At 38.2% G+C, this 22,241-nt stretch overlaps 1 long non-coding RNA gene across 3 annotated transcripts; it reads right to left on the bottom strand.

Moving 5' to 3' along the window:
- Positions 1-1,603: 1,603 nt before the first annotated feature.
- On the bottom strand, positions 1,604-5,818 carry LOC108946565 (uncharacterized). 3 transcript variants are annotated; one of them, XR_011414707.1, is made up of 4 exons: positions 5,309-5,818; positions 4,680-5,207; positions 2,840-3,275; positions 1,604-1,794 (listed from the first exon to the last, which is right to left on the bottom strand). It is a non-coding gene; the product is annotated as an uncharacterized lncRNA (long non-coding RNA). The 3 variants fall into 3 exon arrangements; XR_011414708.1 differs by lacking the exons at positions 1,604-1,794; positions 2,840-3,275 and adding an exon at positions 3,593-3,686 and having other exon boundaries at positions 4,680-4,883; positions 4,963-5,207; positions 5,309-5,816; XR_011414706.1 differs by lacking the exons at positions 1,604-1,794; positions 2,840-3,275 and adding an exon at positions 3,593-3,686 and having other exon boundaries at positions 5,309-5,816.
- Positions 5,819-22,241: the final 16,423 nt, after the last annotated feature.

A 22,241-nucleotide genomic window follows, 5' to 3' on the forward strand; every position in this document is an offset into this window, starting at 1 on the left:
TCCTCTTGATGAAATTCCAATGCTTGATCAGAATTTAGTAGTGAAATCCTTGAATCCTCCCCTTTATCTCTCTAGAATAGTCTTTTCTCTCTCTAAAATATTTGATAATCCCCCAAAAAATGACCCATATGGCTAGATAAAATGAAATAGGGTCGGCTTATGAAATTAGAAAAATGAAGGCCCGATATAGATCTGCGATTGCATATGTGACTATATAACACTTCTGCGGTCCGCAAAATGGAGCGCATAATGTTCCTTCGGGACTGGGCACTTCTGTGCAGGTATGCGATCGCATAATGGACCGCAGAACCTCCTTCCATAATTTCTCATGTTGGTTCTACGATAGATGTGCGGCCCGCAAAATTCTTATGCAGTCGCATAGCACCGAAAAACATCCTCCAAAATTTGGTCATTTCTCTGTTTCACTCCGCGGCGGATATGCGGTCCGTGGAGTAGTTCTACGGTCCCATAATGAAATGTAGAAACGCCATATTCTGCAATAATTTTTCTTCAACTTTCCAACACACTGTTTAACCAAAATGTCCGCATCAAATATATTAGCCTACCTCGGTACCACGAAACCTCGGGTTTTAGGTAAAATCTTATGAGGCCTTACACTTTCTATGACCTTCCATGGTACAATGCTATATCGTCAATGACACATCCCGAATCCACACTCGTCCACAAGTTGCAAAAATCTATTTTATTCCACCAATGACCAACTAGAAGTCCCTTGAACACCTCCCAACACAAGATAGTATGCACACCAAGATGATAATCAAATATTCACAATCCCTTACTAGCTCAAGCAAACCCTTCTCGTCAAATTCGAACTCTCAAAATGTAAGAAGTCGCCACCAATATGAAATGCCATCAATGGTCTATAATGACCTCATAACATCAAATATCATCAACATTCTTGGCAACCCTACCACAATACCTAAAATGATACATTCTCACTTCCACATCAGTATAGACATCTTTCGAAGTAAACCACTCGGTCTACGATGCTCATTTTTGACATACAGACAATCAAATACCGTGAAACTTGCCCAATAGTCACTACTAGAAATTAAGCCTATGGAAGCCCTTTCAAAATCGTACCTATAGATACTGTAACCGTCCCTGTAGGGCTAATGGGATGGTTTAGGATGCGTTCCAAGATTCAGCGTTACAATAGGTAAACTGGAACGGTTAAGTCTAACGGTTTAAAAATTGTCTCCGTATATGGCTATTGTAACGGTTATAACTGCAACCATTGACCAGTCCATGGGAACGGTTTTCTGTTGTGTTGGAACGGTTATAAACCGTTGTGTTATAATTATACTAACGATTTTTAAGTCTATTGGGATGGTTTTCATGATATATTGTAACGGTTTTGTTATATATTGGAATAATTATCTGTATCATATATCCGGATATTGCAACATATTGCAACAGTTATTAGAGGGTTGATATTGTTGTTTGCTAGGTCTATTGGAACGGTTATATTGTCTATTGCAATAATACACTATTGTAATTTCAATATTTTCCTATGCAATAAACATTTATACACCATAACTTATAGAAATCAATAAATAAGATTAAAATATCTAACTCGCATTATCCATATATAAAAACAAATATGAATACATTGTTTGATCAACAATTCAAAAGTCAAAATAGATGACTTTTAATTTGCATACAAAAAGTTCTAAACTAAAATATGCTTGATCATGATGATAGAAAGTCTAACAACGATGAACAAAACTCAAGTAAGGTCTTCATCACTACTTTCATCCGCAATCGATGCACCTACAATTCAAAAATAGTGTTATATGACTAATTTGTAACTCAAAAATATTCTAACTCTCTAAATTTTTAAAATTTTCGGCAGAGTTTCCTTTATAAATACGACTATCCCAAAAATTTTAACCTGCTCAAAATAACATTATGTTATACACAAGAATAATTTTTAACTCTCCCGTCTGTTACAATGATATTTAATTTCTTTAAAAACATACAACAAACCAGAATCAGCAACAGACAAACCATATCAAACAACTCTCCAGACTATTAATTCTTTAAGCAACAATCTGCCTTAACATCTTCGAACACTATTACATCACAAAACAACATCACAACTAAATTATTCGATGAGTTGATTCAAAACAAGAAGACAAGGGAGCAACTTTATAGTGAAACTATCAACTCTATAACTCCCATAAAGTTAAGGAAATTTATCCACTGCTAACAATCAGTCACTAATCAACCATGGTCACTTTGGATTTGTCCAAAACTGCTACACCAAGTCAAGTTAGACTATCAAAGTCTGAATGCAAGGCTATAAGGGATGTGGTACCGGTATAGGTATAAGAAGTGAGTGGGAGATATGAGCAAGATCAAACAGCTCTACTAGTGGCACTGTTGGCCAACCAGACTACTCGCCATCACAAGGAGTGATAAGGCTGAAAGCAAAGATATTAATTAGTCCCCTTTGGGAGGCCATTCTGGACAGATAGGAACTCTCATAAGAATAAAATCCCACTTTCTACTGGGGCAATATGCATATGATAATAAATGAATTTGATTCTGAATATGACACATGCCAAAGAGTCAGAACTAAAAGTATTCCCTATCCTGGACTATTCCAGCCTTTACCAATATAGCTCAACAAGCTCGAAAATCAATTAACATGGATTTATTGAAGGCCTTCCAACATAAAAAGAAAAGGATACCATACTTGTGATATGGAGAGATTCACAAAGTATGGCATTTAATTGGTCTCAAACACCTCTACACTCAGGTGCCACTCCCATCTTGAGTTGATTCACAACTAAATTGCTCAATGAGTTAATACCTGGAATGAGTTGGCCTTCTTTGTTGGTACTAGTAGATAGACGACGGATTGGTTGCAATGTTGTTTGCTGAGCAGATGAAGCTTCTCCCAATGAATTATCACCCAATGTCGCTAGAATAATGTTAGCATTAATATCAATTCCCGAACGTTAAAGTTGCGCAAGGACATCTGCAATAACTTCTTGACAGATAGTTGCCTTTTGTTCCTCATTTTTTTCCTCCATTCTTTGTATCTTCTCCTCCAATTTTTCTATAGAGTTTGAAGTATTCGAAGAGGGTTAAAAATATCCTACTTTCCCTCTTAAAGAATTTCTTGTAACCCCCCATCCATACAATCTCAGACGTCCCAGATGTTCAGGTCCCATGACAGATGCAAATGCCTCTACCGACTCATTGTCATTTTCATTTTGTTGTGCTTCAATTTCCTCGATTTCAGCCTATAAAGCAAATTCAAAAAAATATAATCCAAGTAAATAAAAAGTAAACAAATAAAAAAAATAATTGATCTCGATATAACATTAGTTAAATATAATTCGCACAATTTTACTAGTGTATCTTCATCCGAGGACTTGTATGATCGCCCAACTTTTCTTTTTCCTATAGCTACAAAGACTTCCTTTGCTGATAAAGGATCCGAAGTTTCCTTGTCATTTTCATAGTTACATGAAAGTGTGTTAGCATTCCTAGTGATCTGCCATGAACTAAACAAAAGCTAAAACTAAAATATTTTTTTTCATGATTTGCTAGTTACAAACCAACTTAGAGTGAACTAAAGCAAAACTTCTTTTTCCAGCAGTGTGAGGATTCTTCAATTTTTTCCAATTCTCAATGTTAGTTTTAGACATTTTCTGCAAATAGAAAGAAATATCAAACAACATCTTACAAGTAGGACTTGAGAATTATATATTAAACACAATATAAGAGAAATGGAAGAACATTGAAAGAAAGAAAAAAGAGCAGCAACGAGGAGTATATGCAGCAGTGTTGACAAAACAAAACTAGCAATAGAATGTGTGGTGGTGGGCTATAAAAGGGAAGAAGTTATGGCGGTGGGCTATAAAAAATCAGCAATAGATCTTGTTGTTGAATGTGCTGAAGCAAATCAAGGTAAATATTTCTGTTCATTATACATTCATACATCAAAGTACACAGTACTCCTTAACAAAGATTTCTGTTCAATGCATAGTTTCTCCTTTAATCTTCATCAGCAACTAGATATTGTCAAAGTCCATAAAAGGAAATTAAATTGTGGTTGTTGACATGAGTACTATTCTTATATCGCATGAAAATGCTAGCTGTTGTCGTAGTTATCATATTGATTAATCAACTCTAACATACTCATAATTGTCCATATAACTGCTTGTAGGACCTAAAGGCCAAATCTAGTGCATCATTTCACATGGGACAAACATAAGTGTCATATATATTGCGACAGAGAAGAGGAGCTTAGAAGTTAATCGAGTCCTATTTGGTATGGAAACTTCCACTGGAAAATTATGGAAGTAAAGGCATGATATTTTGAGTATGTGTATATGTAATTTAAAGCAAGGAATGGATAGGATGTACTCCTATAATGAAGCATCTAGCAATTGAAAACATTTACAGTAGCATCCCTGAAGCAGAGAAAGAAGGGAAAGACAACAGCAATGGCCAAGAAGAAGGAGAAAACCATAAAGAAGAAGAAGAAGAAGAAGAAGAAGAAGAAGAAGAAGAAGAAGAAGAAGAAGAAGAAGAAGAAGAAGAAGAACAACAACAACAATAACAACAAGAGGAAGAATAAGAAGAATAACTTTAAGAAGAAGTTCAAGAAGATGAAGAATAACAAGTAACAAGTCACATACCTGGAGTTTCTCAGAGTTCCAATACCTAAGAAGCTCCATAAACTGAGAAACTGGAATATCTTCAGGGATATGTTGCATTCGAGTTTCATCATTTTCATAAGTGTCAAAGTGATCTTTTTTCAATCTACTCTTGTGCTTTCTCCAAGCAGCTTGAACTGATACCAAAGTTCAATGTTTTCCAGCTTCGGGAGTATCATATTTATCCTACAATTGGTGTCAAATCTGTTAGTGGAGAAAATATGAAAGATTTTTAACCAAAAATTAAAAATTAAGAAGTTCAGACCTTAGTATATTCCCATAAATCCTCTTTTGTGTCCATCTTCCTCCAATCCAAAATATCAAGAGGGCATAGAGTCGCATTCCTTCCCAATGTACCGAGGAAGCTTCCAAACTCTATCATAATTGCATCACTAGGACCGACGGGTTGATTTAAGTTGTTTAGTAAAATCAATTTATGCTCATGTCGTCCATGTACACTTTTCATCTTTGTCTTACCCCTTTTTCTTGTTTGATTAGAAGGGCCTTCAACTATTTGAACCAAAGAAAACCACCAAATCACTATTGTTGATACATTTTTTATGACTGAAATAGGATGTAAATAATTTTAGATAAAGTCTATATGTTCTTACGTTGTTCTTCACATTGTTCATCTGTGATAGGGGTTGTAGAATCCAACTGAACTTGTTCCTCTATTACTTGTGTTGCAGGAGTGGTTGATCTTGTTTGTACATGGGCTGCTACTCCTGAATATTGTGGCACTAGCATATTCTCTTCGATGATATTCGGACGCTCTTTGTTTGATTGTCTAGCAGGAACAACATATTTTGGATAAGTCGTTGATCTAATTTATACATGGGCTACTACTCTTTGATATTGTGGCAGATTCTCTTCAATAATATTCGACCGCTCTTTGTTTGATTGTCTAGCGGGAGCAACATATTTTTGGATAAAAGAAGTCCTTATTTGGTTTGCCAAAGATGCCATTGTTCCAGGTTTTGTGTATGTCGCGCTTGTCTTTCTTTTGGGCTTTGAAGGTCTTTCTTGACTCATGTCTATCAGATCTAATGAAGAATACAAATAAAAATAGATTTATTAGGTATTATATAAATGACAATAGTAGAATGACTATAGTAGAATTCCAAATAAAGTGCAGCTTCATATGATAAGATAAGGATATACATATGATAGTTTCAGAGTAACCTATGCCAATGCGCTGCATATGATAATTTTAGAGTAATCACCCCAATGTGTGCGGGTGGAGGAGTAATCACAATACCACAATGTGTGCGGGTGGAGGATTAATCATAATACTACAATATCTACACAAAGAGGTCATGCCATCTCACCCTAATGTGTGAGGGTGAAGGTGTAATCACAATACCACAATCTCTACATAAAGCGGCTCTTCCGCCTCACCCCAATGTGTTCGGGTAGAGGTGTAATCACCATGCCACAATTTGGATTCTCAAAACTATAATAGTTTGTACGTAAGATTTCCTTTCAAATCAAACCCTTTGGCACCATTGGCCTTAACAAATATAAGTTCATAAGATTTCACCATATGAGATATAATAATTTGATCACATTGATTTCGTACAAACCTTTCTTCCCAAAAAGGGTATAACATAATTAAGTCAAAATAGAGAATCATTACCACATTAGGGTTCTGATATGTTATGCAATTTGGGAATCAATTTGCTAGCTCGAATATCCATCCTCAATGGTGTTTCAAGTTTGAACTACACAATGGAGTTTTGTAAAAATACGGGAGTTCTGATACTAGAAGAAGAGTTCAGCCTTTATGCCTCAAAAGAGCTTTTCATGGTGTAACAATAATATCCTGACACTCCTAACGATGCCAAACTATAGAAAAGGGGAGAATTATAAGCACGATTAGAGGAATTTGTATGGCAAGAGCTGCTACAATGACAACCCAACCTTTCGTCAATTATTTCAACAACCAAACCACCCAACATTGTTCAACAACTTCCCCGCAATCCCTATTAGCTCATGCATGTGATAAGTCTACTCTCATCACCCATAACCAACCCAAATCCGAAATTGGAGAATTGGGGAAAGAAATTCTTACCTTTTAGAAACCCTAGCAAGTTCCTCTTGATGAAATTCCAAGGCATGAACAGAGTTGAGTAGTGAAATTCTTGAATCCTCCCCTTTCTCTCTCTAGAATAACTCTTTTCTCTCTCTAAAATATTAGACAATCCATCAAAAATGACCCTTATTCCTAGATAAAACGAAATAGGGTCGGGTTATGAAATTAGAAAAATGAAGCCCCGATGCGGATTTGTGGTCTCATATGCAACTGCATAACACTTCTAGGGTCCGTAAAATGGACCGTATAATGGCCCTCCGAGACTGGGCACTTTTGTGCAGGTATGCGACAGGTCTGCAGTCCGCAAATCAATTCTGCATTTGCATAATGGACCACAGAACCTCCTTCCGAAATTTCTCATTCTCGTTCTACGACAGATGTGCGGCCCGCGAAACGCTTATGCGGTCGCTTAGCTAACTGCAAAACATCCTCTAAAATTGGCTCATTTATCTGTTTCACTCCATGTCGGATCTGCGGTCCGCGAAGTAGTTCTGCGATAGCATAATGGACCGCAGAAACGCCATATTCTGCAATAATTTTTCTTCAACTTTCCAACGCATTATTGAACCCAAAAGGTCCTCATCAAATATATTAGCCTACCTCGACACCACGAAACCTCGGGGTTTAGGTTAAATTTTACGTGGCCTTACACTTTCTATGACTTCCATGGTACAATGCTATGTAGTCAATGACTCATCCCGAGTACACACTTGTCCACAAGTTGCAAAAGTCCATTTCATTCCACCAATGACCAACTAGAAGTCCCTTCAACACCTCCCAACAAAAGACAGTATGCACACCAAGATGATAATCAAACATTCACAATCCATTACTAGCTCAAGCAAACCCTTCTCGTCAAATTCAAACTCTCAAAACGTAAGAAGCTGCCACCAATATGAAATGCCCTCAATGGTCTATAATGACCTCATAGCATCAAATATCCTCGAAGTTTGTGGCAACCCTACAACAATACCTAAAATGATACATTCTCACTTCCACATCAGTATAGAAATCTTTCGAGGTAAACCACTCAATCTTTGATGCTCATTCTTGAACTGCTGACAATCAAATATCATGAAACTTACCCAATAGTGCTGCCTCGAATAACAATACCTCTTTGTTATAACAACTAACCCCCACCAATGTTTACTCACACGACGTCAAGACCAATGCGTGGATCATCACAATATACTGTATATGGCTCCGAACACGTAGGCAACACCAATACTAGGGCTTCAATAGATGACAACTCGTCTACAAAGCGACAATAGTAGTCTGACTTCATAACACGAGGAAAGACATCCCGCACCACCTATGTATCATCATCACTACTCTCAGGTGCCCAACTGACATTGAGTCCTAAACATTGCGTATGGACGAATGGGATAAAACTAAAGATATTGGATTTACGCAGAAATAAAGTCGCACAATAAGGAATCAAGAAAGGGAAAGTTTCCTAAATCCCTATAGCCTCTCGAAGGTAAGTACAAGCATCTGCGTACTGATCTGTAAGACTCTACTAGGCCAACTATGATTCGTGAGACCTATGCAATCTAGTGCTTTGATACCAACTTGTCACGACCCAAAATCCCACCGGAGTCGTGATGACGCCTAACATCACTAGCTAGGCAATCCAACAACAAATATGTAGAAATAGACTTTAACAAAGATAAGAAATAGTCTCAAAAAATGGAATAGTATGTTAAAATTCAAATATAAAGGAATTCACCCTAAAATTCGCCGTCACTGAGTGCATGAACTCTATAGAGTACTATATACAAAGTCTGAACGGAATACATTACTGATTGGGAGACTGGACAGTAAGAACATAAGATAAATGATGTGACTTCAAGGCCTGCGAATAAAATAGTAGTACTACCTTAAAATCTCCAAGATGATCTGAATCCGGTTCACGGGCAACAACCGCGATCAGCAATACCTAGATCTGCACATGAAGTGTGGAGTGTAGTATGAGTACAATTGACCCCATGTACTCAATAAGTAGCAAGTCTAACCTCAGGAAAAGTGGTGATGATCTTGGCAATGCCAATCGATCCTATTTCGATTATACGACTGGGTTCTAAACCAAAAAAGGGCATTTGAAAGCAGAGCAAGTATTTTGCATACTTTCCATAGCCAACAACAACAATTACGACAACGCAATAACATATAGGGAAAAACTGCTCAAATAATATCAGGCTCAACTGTGACACAATAAAGTGAGAAATAGGCACGCTTTTCAGATATGACAGTCAATGCATTAACTCTTTTACATAATTCACTTAGGCATGGATTTAACAAGATAAAATTGTAACATCATGCTCTAAACATCACGTAGAGACATCAAATATCAATTAGCATGAGGAATAATACAACTCTATGTTTGCATGTCATCTATACATAATTGAGCCCCTCGATGAATCTGCGAACTCCCTCTCTGACTATAGACACCAACGCAGGTGCGTGTCGAGACAACTCACTGAATCTGATGGCATACTCTGATATTGTCATAGTCCCTAATGCAGTTCATCAAACTCTGTGTGTCATGCATCTCCAAGGATCTAGGGAACAAACTCTCTCAAAAATATCTCTAAAAATAAAGCCCAAGTGAGAGGGGTTGCATCAATTGTCCAATTCTCCTCGTAAGTGTGCCACCTCCACAATGTGCATCCTCAGTAGTAAAGGCAACTCCACTCACCTCCACAATACCCATGGCGCGGTGAATACGGTGGCACTTCACAACAAAACCATGTGCATCCTCAGTAGTTGCGCCACTATAAGTAGGAAGATGATACTTCTAAAACCTCTCAAGTCCACTCTCCTACTCCATAGATGCCTCTAGCCTCACCTCAGGCTGAACCAGAATATTGGATTGTGCTGGTATGACACTTGAAATCTGATCAATGTGGACCTGCTGCTCTGGAGTACAGGCCGCGGGAGTCTGAGCTCCTCCCCCAGCATGAGATATAGTTGGTGCAACGGGGATCAATCCTGCCTGATCTAAAGTGTCGAACATGCTCAACAACTGTGCTAGGGTCTCTTGAAGTACGGGGGTAACAACAGGTCCCACGGGTGGCTATCCCCCAACTAGAGCTACTGGTGACTCCTCAATCGCTGCTCGAGCAGGTGCTCTGGCTGCAGCATGTGCCCCTCCTTGGCCTCTACCCCAGCCTCTGCTTCTCGCTCCTCTAGCAGGGGTCACGGGTGTCTGATCATTTGATCTAGTAGTGTGTGTCCTCACCATATGTAAGAGAATAGAAAGACAAAGGCTCAGATTTCGAAATCAATAAATTTGCGTGATAAGAAATCACAAGTGGAATTTTCCTAATAGTTCTGTAGCCTCTCGAAGATAAGTACAAGTGTCTCCATACCGATTTTCAATACCCTACTAAACTCACTTATGACTCGTAGCACCTATGAACCTAGCGCTCCGATACCAACTTGTCACAACCCCAAAATCCCACCTGAGGTAATCGTGATGGCACATAGTCTCTAAGAGTAGGTAAGCCTAACATACAAGAGAATCTGATGGCAATAATGACTAAAAAATTTAATAAAACTAATAAGTCTCATGAATACATCAATACTGAATATCAATCACAATATTTCCCAAAACCTAGTGGAACTGAGTCATAAGCTCTAAGAAGTACAATAGAAGTCTCAAAATACAACATTGTTTGATATGAAAATAAACTGTAGAAAAGACAGTGGTAGAAGGTGACTCTGAGGCCTGCATGTATCAAGCAGGTATACCTTGAAGTCTCCAAAATAGAAGGTCCAATCACTGACGTCCGACACGAGAGGAAGAACTTGGATCGGCACAAAAAGGTGTACAAGCGTAGCATGAGTACACGACAACGGTATCCAGTAAGTATCAAGCCTAACCTCGGTAGACAAGTCCAGGTCAAGACACCTACTAGGACAAAGAAAACTAAATAGAGTATACTATAATCTAATAACGGAGAGCAAGGAAATAGATGACAACAAAGTAGTACAACAATGTAAGGCTAACAACAGATATTACAACAATAAAGGACAACAAGAATGAGATTATGATAAGAACAACAAGTAATCAAATACAGTAAAATACAAGAAAAATAAATTAAGGAATCACAAAAAACATGTTCAACCAACAAGCCTTTGTACCATAGAATGCACAACAAGAATCACAACCGAGGCACCACACCTCATATCCACATTTCATAATTTTTCCTTATATCGCCGCGTGAGCCTTGCATTTGTATTTTTGAAAATATTCTTCCTGAAAATAGCTACACGCGCTTTAGCCCCTTTTCTCACTGTGTGGCTTCAAGTAACTCCTTTACAAGCAACACACGTATAAATCCCACCTTATATCGCCACATGCACATCAACCCCAATCCTTATATCATCGCATGCGCATCAATATCACATCACAATAATCAACTCTTACCACACGTGCCCATATGCCACAACTTTGCCAAAATCAACAATACTAATGTTACCACAACACATAGCTTGTGGCTAAACCACAATATGTACAAGAATCTCAATAACAACAAAATAAATGAGAAATCACTCAACAAGGAAAGATATATCAATAATCAACAACTTTAACCTTACTATGTTAGTATCTTTCACAACAACAACTTCAATAGCCCGCAATATTAGGTATTCTCATGAAATGGCAACTTCCAAATTCAAATGCAAAACATAAGCTTAACAATAAAAGAGATAGCATGAAATAGCAAATAAGTTTAAATGCATGAGAATAACTCATAAATAGAAAGAATGGCATGGAACAACAATTACACATAATGCATTTAACTTTGACAATAGAATCTAGAACATGCAATGACAACTTCAATTTAGGCATGTAAGAATAAAATTTACAATGAAAGGTAGAATAGATGATAACAAAGTCACTTAAGTTCTTATGAGTAACGTAAGATTCAGGCGATTCTAGGGCAATTCTAGGGCTACTCTGTGGCGATTCTACGCGAAGCTTCTCCCATGGCCACGTCAGCCACTCGCCAGCCTCCAATGGAGGTTGGTCAGTCATCTCTCACTTCCAAACATCCCACCCAAACATCCACAAACCCTAGTTTGATCCCTAACTATGCAAACCTTCTACAACTCCAAGCATTATATGCCCTTATGCACTTGACGAATGTAAACTTGAAGCCACTTGAATATTTACATGATGAACCCATGGTACGATGGAAGAAAACTAAAGTTAAACAATCAATTGTGCAACAAGGATTACATCTTGTAGTTATGGGAAATGTTTCCTATGGAAAACCTGGGATTCAAGAGTTGAGGAAAGTTAACCCCATCCAATGCGGTTAAAAGGTCCGTGTTCGATAGGTTTGATTGAGGACACTTATGTTCTCATCAAATCGTCTTTAATGGAGGATTAAATTCACTTGTTATCCAAACCAGCATTTTATTTGAAGCCCCAAGGAGACATGTGGCAAATGAGATATACAAAGTGGAGTGGATGGTGGAAACCTGAGGAGGAAACAACAATTGACATTGCCTTGATATTGTTTCTTGACCTATCTCCTAATATTTTGGTAAGGAATTTGTATTCTCTCTTACTAATGCAGTTGGTAGGCCATTACATGTTGATTTGGAAACTCAAAATGGTACACAACCATGTTGTGCTAAGGTAAAAGTTGAAGTGAATTTACTAGGCACTTTGCCTCAAAGAATTAAGATAATTGAAGAGGAGGATGAAACTGGTCCGGAGAAATCAAAATGGATTAATATCAAGTATGACTGCATGTCTAAATATTGTAGAACTTGTTAGAAGCAAGGCCACAATGAGAGTGAATGTTGTATAATTCACCCAGAATTGCACAGTAGATTTGATGAAGAGGGTGAAGAGCGAATCAAGGAGATGGTGGTCACAACTCAAAGTGATGTTGTAGGTAGAGCAACAGCTTCTACCAAAGTGCTGGCAAGTGGTAAAGTTCTGGGAAAGCCAGTTACAAACACAAACAAGAATGAATGGATGCAAAGAAGAAGAACAAATACCAACGAAATAGTAGACGTTATATCATTTATGCTGGTGGAAACAATGTTGTTGAGACAACACAAGAGAAGAAGGAAACAAAAGGGAAGCAGATAGTTGGGAAGGAAGGTGCTACCAGAAAAATTCAATCAAACGTGCAAGTGCAAACTAGTAATAAGTTTGCACTATTAAAAGAGGGTGAGATTGAAATACAAAAACAAATAAATAAATAAGCTGTGGAGAATTTTCTAAATAAAGAGAATGTTGAGGCAAAGAAGGCAACAGATGTAGATCCCACTTCTACTGGGAAAGCTACTCCAAAGAAGATTGTGACACAAATTGCAGCTACACAAATCCCTAATACTAATGAAGCTAGGATTGATAAGGCAAGTAAAAAAGGAGTCTTCAATTCAATGGTTTCATAGGATATTTGCTAAAAGCAAAGAAGAGTTGAGGAAACTCAATGTCACTGTTAACCACCCAAGCAATGAAATTCCATCGCAAACATTTGATGATTCTGAAGAGAAGGGTGCAAATAATGAAGTAATGTCAAGTAGAGACTTATGGAGTGATCAAGTAGAGAAAATAGATCATAATATAGCTACAAAATTTGGTCCTAGGAGCAAGAAGGAATGAGAGACGACACAGGAGCAACCGGCAGCTACTTTGAGCCCTAATGCTATAGTAAACCCTAAGGTTCCACAAACTAGGGTTGAAGTTTATGAAGGGGCTAGCAAACTTCAGGATAAGCCATCACTTGGAGCTGATAAAGGATCATATAATGAGGCTAGTATCATTGGTGGATCAACAATTGAGGCTTCAGCTAAGAAGAAAGCCAATGGAACAATAAACCCTAGTGGTACTGTCCAGTTATTGGCTAAGATTGGAGGTGATCCGGTGAAGTTTTTAGATGGAGATCAAGCAGGGAATGTTCAGGTTAGAATTCTAGATAATATAGTAAGGTCACCTCACCAAATAGCTACAGGCAAGGCATCAAAAGGCAATGGAACAGTAACTCTTGCATTTTCTGCTACAGTAAACCCTAGTTTGGGTGATGTCTCTAATCTTTAGTTCAAGTTGGCACAAGAGGCAAAGAGTGATAGGGAATATAAAGCTATGGTGTTAAAAAAGGTTACAATACAGACATATGATCTAATTGAACTTGCTACCAAGGCTGGTAAGTTTGAAACGGGTTAAAGTACTAATGCAATTCAAATTGTTACTCCTGCATTTGATGATCCTGGAACCCTAGCTGGGAAGACCATTAGTGTTACAAGTGGTATCTGGCAAAGGGTATTCTTATTAATAATATGGGTCAGAAGGAATTGGGAATGATAGCTAAGAACCATGAACCAAATATTTTGTCTCTCCAGGAGATAAATGATGACAAAGAAGAGCACGAGGATCTAGATGAAGATATTGAGGAAGAATCAACGGCAACTAATTTTCAACAAGTTGCTAGAGTGGAGGCATTTCACCTAGGAGTGTTGACAAGAAGGAATCAGTAGGAAAACATATAAAGAAGCAAAATGAGAAGACTGTACCTGTAAGGGTGCAACAAAAAAGAAGTGGGATCTCTATTACCAAGTAATCTTATGGATAATGATTTTGTAACACCCCGGAAAATTTCGGAGTATTTAAGAATAGAGCCCCATAAAATTTCACAAATGAATTCAAGGTTTCGAGGTGGCAGAGTAGGTATACGTGTTTAAGGATTTTTGGCAGAAAAACGTGTTTCTGTGGTCCATTATGCGATCACAGAATCACTCTGCGGGCCGCATAATCGCCACAGAAGTGAGATAGGAGAGGGCCAGTCTGGAAGCAATTATGTGGTCGACTATGCGACCACATAACTATTCTGTGGTGCATTATACGACCGCAACATAGTTATGCGGACCGCATAGTGACCGCAGACACAAACATATGTTTTCCAGTGTTGGACACCGATTATGCGACCGATATGCGGTCCGCATATCGATTATGCGATCGCATATCGCAAACCTTGTTCCGGAGCTCCATTTTTTGAGTTTTTAAAACCCGGTCCTACTTCGTGAAATACATGCTTTGGGCTATTTTTGAGCAAACATATGATGTTTTAGAGAGAGGGAGAGTGTTTTAGAGAGGGAGGAAACCCGAGGCTAATTATTCATCAAGTCTTGCTCAAATCTTGAAAGATTAACAAGGAAAACCCACAAGTTCTTCATCTAAGAGGTAAGGCTCCATACCCTAGTTTTCAATTTTGAATTTGGGTAGAAGATGGTTGATTAGGAGTATAATTCTTGGGTATGAGAGTATTATCTATACATGCATGTACCAATAATATTTGTGGGAAGATTGTTGAGCTTAAATAAGTAAGGATTGGGTTGTGTAGTGAAGGAAATCTTGTAGAAGAACCTTGTGGTTAAATTTGCACACCTAGTATTTGATAAAATGCTCAAATGAGCTAAGACCATGAATATCTTCCTAATTATTGTTCAATTTTTTTATGTCTCAAAATAGATTGGGATTGCTAGAATTTCCGGAACGTTGTAGTAATTTACGGAAAGCTCAATTGAGGTATGTTGGCTAAACTTTCTCTCTTGGAATTGAATTCCATGATGTTCCTGTAAGTTTCAAAGTATGGGTTGCATATTAAAATGTTTTGGTTTTGAGTCGTGTTTTAAATGAGAACTAGTATACCAATTGGGTGAGAAAAACTCGATATGCTTAAGACTCAAAATTGCTTATGTGTACACCTAAAGTCTTGATTGGAAATGTCTTATTGTTGATAACCTATAAAGGTGGTTGGAAATGAAATAATTGAATTAGGAATATAAAGTGTGGCCAACGTACCAAGAATTTAAGTTATGACTATGGCTAGTAGTGCAAATGATATGAGAGAATGCGATAAAGAATATGAAATGAGCCTCGACTCAACTGTGTTAAAAGTGATTTGGAAAATTAGAATTTGCCTAAGAGCTTTTGTACTTAATTCATGCCCATTAGTGGCTGCTTTAACTAATGCTTTTCTTTATAAATATATCTAGTGTGATTCGTGTTCTATATACTCATGTGTTGAAATTGTACATTGTCATTTTTGGGGAAAAGTATAGCAAGAATAAATGGGGTGTCACTTGTGGATTATTTGAACTTGTGCATCAATTGCCAATTATTTACTCCATTCTTTTGGAAAGAAATCTATTGGTCTTAAATTGTTCATTTTTAATGAACTTAAAGTTGTGATTTACGGAATATTCTATATGTTGATATTTGATGGTGATCTTGAAATTGAAAGAGGTGAAAGTGTGGAATATGAAATACAGCCATCGTGCCAGGAATAAAGAATCTTCTGAATGGCCTAATGAGCCAAGGAAATATTGTCATTGTGAATGAATGGAAATTCTAATGAGAATTTATACAATGTGAAATATGTTGAGGTGAGTATAATTTTATTTATGGTACCTCTGTGTGCAAATCAAATTAAAATTATTTTTGGGAGCATCATTAGCAAAACCGAGGAAGGGTGGGTCATAAGGCCCACACCTGAAACTACACGTGTCGGTGTAGGGGTGGATTCGGATTATTCCCCTTATTTGGGATGAAATTGGAACCTTTGGGAAATTGTGATATTATTTCCCTTAATTGGGATGATACTGGAACCTTTGTGGATTGAAAAAGTCAACCCACATGGCATATGTAGGAAGGAGGCCTAGCTGATCAGGTGGAGGTCAGACACCATATTGTGCATATGGTGGTACTACTCTTGGTAATAACTTTCTTTCACATCATATGTCAAACCACATTGTTCGTGGGGAGATGGCCTAGCCGATCGGGCATGATCGGACTCCGTGTTAACAAAGACGGTGGTATATTGGTGCTAATGATCTCCAAACCAAAATTGTATATGAAGTTCGTATTTTGAAAATTATTATGTTTTAACTGGACATTTGCATATTGTTGATTGTGACTTGCTGTTTCTATGTGTTGCCTTTTCTTAAATGGGCATTCTATTTTGAAAGAGGATTTTTAGCTATACATACTAGTGCTATTCGACAGTGCTAACGTCTCTTTTGCCGGGGGTGCTGCATCTTTAATGGATGCAGGTGGTTCTACAGCAGGCGGCATTGATTAGTGATAGCAGTACACTCTTTTCAGCTGATTTGGTGAGCCCCACTTCATTTCGGGGTCATGTATCTTTTGTTTCATATGTACTGTGTTTTGAGGTATAGTCGGGGCCTTGTTACCGGCATTTCCATATTACTCTTCTATTGTACTTAGAGGCTCCGTATATAGGTTGTGGGCTGTGGTTAATGTTGGGAATTGAATTAGAAATGTTGGTATTTGAAAATCATGTTTTTCATTAATTCTATAAACTCGTAATATTTTGGAAATTTTGAATGAAGCTGCTAATGGGAATGATAAGGAAGTTGTTAATAAACTCTTTTCAGTATTTGATTAATGGAGTACATCTCCTATTTATTCGTAGATGAGTTGGGTAGAAGGTAATTTAACAGGCTTGTTCGGCCGAGTTCTCTCTGTTTAGCGCCGGTCATGCTCCCCGAGTTTGGGTCATGACAGATTTTGTATGGAATGTGAGGTCTATAAACACACAAAAACTTTCCAAAGGTTGCTTAACCTTCATAGAAAGTACAATTTTTATTTGATTGGATTGACGGAGCCTTGGCAAGACATTAACAAGCTAATTTTAGTTCATTTACATCTCATCGGTGTTCTGATTATGTTGTTTCTTTATTACTCGTTTACTACTTGCTGCCATGTATATTTCTATTACTTAATTGCTGGTTGTAAATTAATAATTTTTCTGTTGTTGGTCTTACATTGATGTTCTTTCCATTGTTAGATTTATGTATATCTTGAACAGGTTTCTATATCTAGTAGGTGTCTTGACCTGGCCTCGTCACTACTCTACCGAGGTTAGGCTTGATACTTACTGGGTACCGTTGTGGTGTACTCATGCTACACTTCTGTACATTTTTGTGCAAATCCAGGTATTCTGATTGAGTTGTTGAGAGTTGCGTCTACGCGGCGGGATACTTCAAGGTATACGTACTTGACGTTCGTAGGCCTCGGAGTCACCATCTTACTTTATTATGCTATTGTTAAATTGTAATTCAAAATATTATTGTGTTTAGAAATTCTAGTGTGTTTTAGTAGTGCTTATGACGTCGTACTACCGATTTTGGTAAATGTATAACTATTGGCCGTATGCGACTATGTATGTAATTTAATGGTTTATAATAAATTATTAAATAGTTCAATTCTGTTATTAAATCAGCATGTGTTAGGCTTACCTAGTCGTATAGACTAGGTGTCATCACGATATCCTAAGGTGAAAAATTCGGGTCATGACAATTTGGTATCAGAGCTCTAGGTTCATAGGTGCAACGATTCATAAGCAAGTTTAGTAGAATCTTGCGGATCAGTATGGAGATGTTTGTACTTATCTTCGAGAGGCTACGAAACTATTAGGAACCACTCCTTTCATTCCTTACCGGGCGGCATTGATTCAGCTTGAAGCATATATCTTATATCCCTTCACATCTACTCATATATGATGTTGCGCGTTTGGTATCAATTATGCTCCAGCGGTTTATAATGTTGCGGATAGGCTATGAGGGGGCCATAGATGCTCGATCATTGTCTCAAGGTATTTTCCAGACTAAGGACGCGGACATGTTAGTAGATCTTCAGTTGCTCAAGTGTGGGATGCAACCGGTTCGTGTATCTGATTGGTGTTGTACGAGCTTATGAAGGTTGGTTATGTGGATCATTGAATGTTGTGCCCTATGACTCCGCGCCAAGTAGGGGAGTCTACTATTGACGATCAGATTGCATGGGCAAGTGTCATATCAGTCTTGGGTCTGAGTATATATGCAGTGTTGAGGGGTTCTCCAGAATTGTACATGACTAAGATCTAAGATTTTCATGGGATGTTGCTGTAACTTGCGGTATTTCTGTATCATTGCTAAATCTACATTCCAGTATCAGAGAGGTTAGATAAACATCTTCAGATTCACAGAAGGTCTCTTCAGAGTGGGTATCTCGGTTACAGTATTGTTGGGTGCTCCAGAGGAAATACAACGGTTTATGGGTTTTCGGACGACATGGTTCGTGCTAGGGTCTTCCGCAGTGATCTTTGACTTAGGATTATTGTGTTCCAATAAGGGAAAGTATTGACCTGAAGACAAGTCGAGGAGAATTAGAAGAAATGGGTCAGCTCGGTGGTGTTGGGTAAGCATAGCAACAAAGGTAACTGGTATTTTGGTGTGGTAACGCTTCACCAGCATTCTGTGGCAATACTCTTTGGTTTGATAGCTTGCGTGACTTGGTTGAGGTAGGGAATTTTAGTTTTGATGTCTTTGTGACGTGCGGACTGGCCTTGAAGAGTTCTTGATAGTGTCGACCATAGCTTGAGCTAGATGTCTGCTATCGGCATAAGGAATGCTTTACGTGTAATGATTTACGCCTGGATGGGGTCACGAGTTTAAACAGCATGGACAATTTCAAATGTTTAGAAGAATATATGCATTATTTGATACCACCTAAGAAGGGTGTGCACTCCAGAAGGTGCTTTGTATTTTGACTTGCAGATGTCTGACTGGTATTATGGTAATCGCATGGTTGATCGACTGCTGATGTCCAGATTTTGCTTTGTGGAACGAAAGAATTGTAGAAGTGCTTCTCGTGGGATGACCGTATGTGAGGAATGTGCTTGTTATTTGAGTAGTGTAGTTGTGATCGGATATGGAGATTCTAGTATTCTAGGGATTTGAAGACTAAGGGGGTTCTTTAGGCAGATTGTTCTATGGTTATGAACGGTGAAGATATGTTAAGAGGTTGGAAACTGATGGTATGTACTATATATATGTTATTGTGGGCTTTTCGGAGGCTATCTATCTACTTTGGAAGGATAGGAATTGATTTGGAGGCTACTAGTAGGTCTAATAAGGATGTGTGTTCTAAATCAGGTCAGATTTATCTACTCAGCACAATTATTATGGAGGGGTATGTTATCGGTTAGGGTGGATCACATTCGTGTTCTAATATGTCTCATGTGTTACTCTCCTATGCTGCGATGGGTTGTGATCTGTTGGTTATCTGCACACCGATGCGATTATGTTTGAGCTTTGTAGCGAAATTCGAGCGAGATTGCTCTTGGGGTGTTGAATGGTTAATTGTGCCTTAGTTATGGTATTCCTGTTTCTGCTATATAGTGATATCCATATCTCCATAGATATGGTTATGCGCTTCGTGTGTTTGATGTTGATATGCTTATGGTTGTTGATTGTGAGTATCATAGCTCGAAGTATTCCAGGTGGACCGGTGTCAGATTGGTTCATGCATCGCAATGGCTTTATGTTAGGATATGATCCTTTGTGCTTATTTTGTGTGTTATGTATCCCCTTGTGTGGTGAATTTATATCATTGCGCTTCGTGGTGGTATCTGTTTAGTTGGCGGGATGGTTTCTTAATTTCCATTCTCTTTCCATCATTGGGTATATTTGAGTTATTGTTCGTTGGTGCACGAATTGCATGGTATGTGGCTCTAAGTAGGATCTGTGTGACATGTCGGTCGAGTAGTTTGTAATGGATGAGTTGAGGCTATTGGGCCTGAAATGACTGCCATCAGATTTGATTAAGGTATGTTTGCAAGAATTGCGTCACTAGTCGGCTTAGATTTTATCTATGGTTCATATCGGGCAAGAGAGCTCCACGACTTGTTAATTTGATGGTTGGTTATGAGTTTTTGTATGTTTCTTTCATCATTGGCAGTGTACGAAGGTTTCGAACAAGGTTTTAGTTGATATGAGGTTTGTTACCGGTGTCGGGTTGGTTATCGAGCAGCCATTGCGGTCAAAAGTTATTGCTATAAGTATTTGAGTTATTTGGTATATCATGTGATTATATCTTGAGATATGGTTATGGATTGATACAGCTTGTTCTAAGTTATACAGTGTATAGATGCAAGAATCGGGTCATATAATGAGTTCTGGATGTTGGGATTTGAGTTTTAAGGTTTATTGACTAAGGTTGAAATAGGGATCCTCTGTTAGGTGGTGTTTGTCACGCCCTGACCTAGGGGAGCATGACCAACGCTCAACTGAGGTAACCCGGTCGAACAAGACGGTACAATGCCTTCTACCCAAACTCACCCATGAATAAATAGAGAGAGACATATTTCATTAATTAGGAAATGGGAAGGTTACATGAACAATCCAAATTTCATTACCGTTAGAACTTCATTCAAGATTTCTCAAAATATTACGTTACACATTCATAGTTTAGAAGTGGAAACATATGATACAAATACAACATTTCTAATTTGACTTTCCAAAACAAAGGTACCACCCATGCTATGTCTACGGAGCCTCTAATAGATACAAAAGAGTAGCATGATGGTGCCGGCAACAAGGCTCCGACTATACCATAAAGCAATATACATAGAGGACAGGAGATACAAGACCCGAAATGAAGCGGGGCTCACCAAGTCAGTTGAGGAGAGGGTGTACTGCTATCATTGATTAATACTGCATGTTGTAGAACCACCTGCATCCATTAAAGATGCAGCTCCCCCGGCAAAGGGGACGTCAATACATATGGAATAGTACTAGTATGTAAAACTAAGCACCCTCTCACTAGAACGAGTAACAGTAAAATGAGAAGGGAACATGAAATCAATGAGAGCCTCAAACAGTATCAAGGTATCAATCTAGGAGAAAGATAAATTTCAAGTAAGTTTCAATATTTTTAAGTTGGGAAATCTTTAGTACCGATACACCACCATGCTTTTAGTACAGAGTCCGATCTCAGTCTGATCGGCTAATCCATCTCACCCCGAGATATCCAATCACAACACCACCATGTGTGCGGCATGGCGTCTGATCTCATCCCGATCGGCTAAGTCGTCTCACAACAATGCCGTGTGAGTCGACATCACATCACATCTCGCTAGCAATAATCTCATCCTATTTAAGGAAAAATATCTCAACACATCAATCTCATCCCATATAAGGGGAAACAATCTCATCACATGAACACGGGGATTTACCCCTCAATCACTCCTACACCGGCACGTGTAGTTTCAGGGTTAGGTTATTTTGACTTACCCTTCCTCGATGACTAAATAATACTCCCAAAGCAATTATTATTTAAAGGATTTACTTTCCATTTTATTGGCACTAGTGGCCACAATTGTAATATCATCCTCGGTACGTCGGCCATATTTCATATTTCATACTCACCCCTATAACTTTCAAGTGTTACCATGGTTTATCATAAATAAGAGAATTTCAAATCAAGACTTTAAGTAAACATATGAGAAAATAAGAGTCTTAAGCACATTGAGTTTCTCTTCCACAATTAGGCATACTAGCTTGCAATTGAAACATGATTTTTAAATCACAACAACTTCGGTACATTGATCATACTAGATTAAATTCTCGGAGGGAATCATGAT

The sequence above is a fragment of the Nicotiana tomentosiformis genome, chromosome 3 (assembly GCF_000390325.3).
Source record: "Nicotiana tomentosiformis chromosome 3, ASM39032v3, whole genome shotgun sequence".
In the NCBI taxonomy this organism is placed as follows: domain Eukaryota; kingdom Viridiplantae; phylum Streptophyta; class Magnoliopsida; order Solanales; family Solanaceae; genus Nicotiana; species Nicotiana tomentosiformis.